Genomic DNA, 920 nt, shown 5'->3' on the forward strand with positions numbered 1-920 from the left:
TACTTCATCGAACTTACACAAAACATATTTCTGTTATTCATAAAAAGCTTTCGCATTTATGAATAATGACAGAAAATTCTTGTCTTTGGTCATGATGAAAAACGTTCTATTTTTTACAAAATAACGACAGATACACATTTTTTTTTATTTTTGTGCGTGTGAACTGTACTTGCATCAAAAGTAATTGCTTTGTTTGCATAAAACGCAGAAGTTACGTGATCAACTAATTTTATTACTTATAAAATGCAATTTACATTCTGTAAGGATATAAAGTAGGCAACGGCCTTGCCGCAGTGGTAACACCGGTTCCCGTCAGATCACCGAAGTTAAGCGCTGTCGGGATGGGCAAGGACTTGAATGGGTGACCATCCAGTCTGCCGAGCGCTGTTGGCAAGCGGAGTGCACTCAACCCTTGTGAGGCAAACTGAGGAGCTACTTGATTGAGAAGTAGCGGCTCTGTTCTCGTAAACTGACGAAAGGCCAGGAGAGCGGAGTACTGAATACATGCCCTTTCATATCCAATCCAATGACGCCTGGGGGCTGAGGATGACACGACGGCCGGTCGGTACCCTTGGGTCTTCCAAGGCCTATTCGGACGAAGTTTATTTAGTTTTAAGGATATACTGAATGAGGTAAGGTTCTAATTATGTGAAAACAAGCAACCAAACGAACAAAAAACAAATAGACGTCGTCAGTTCCCAATTAATTTTTCTTTCCCTACCAATGCTACCAGTAATATCGGTAGCCCTACAAGTTACTATGTCATTTATGTAGCATACCAAAACTACCGGACCGTAGTTTTGATAGAGTGCAGTTAACACTAATATTGTCAACTCAAGTCTGCAGACTACGGCTACGCGAGTGTGTAAATGGGAACGAGTGTTGTTTCTTACAGTTGTTTCTGCTTGTGGTCAGGAAAT

General features: G+C 41.1%; 1 pseudogene; it reads left to right on the forward strand.

Moving 5' to 3' along the window:
* Positions 1 to 275: 275 nt before the first annotated feature.
* Positions 276 to 393, forward strand: LOC124607623 (annotated as a pseudogene).
* The last annotated feature ends 527 nt before the right edge of the window (positions 394 to 920 follow it).

The sequence above is a fragment of the Schistocerca americana genome, chromosome 3, assembly GCF_021461395.2.
Source record: "Schistocerca americana isolate TAMUIC-IGC-003095 chromosome 3, iqSchAmer2.1, whole genome shotgun sequence".
Classification (NCBI taxonomy): Eukaryota; Metazoa; Arthropoda; class Insecta; order Orthoptera; family Acrididae; genus Schistocerca; species Schistocerca americana.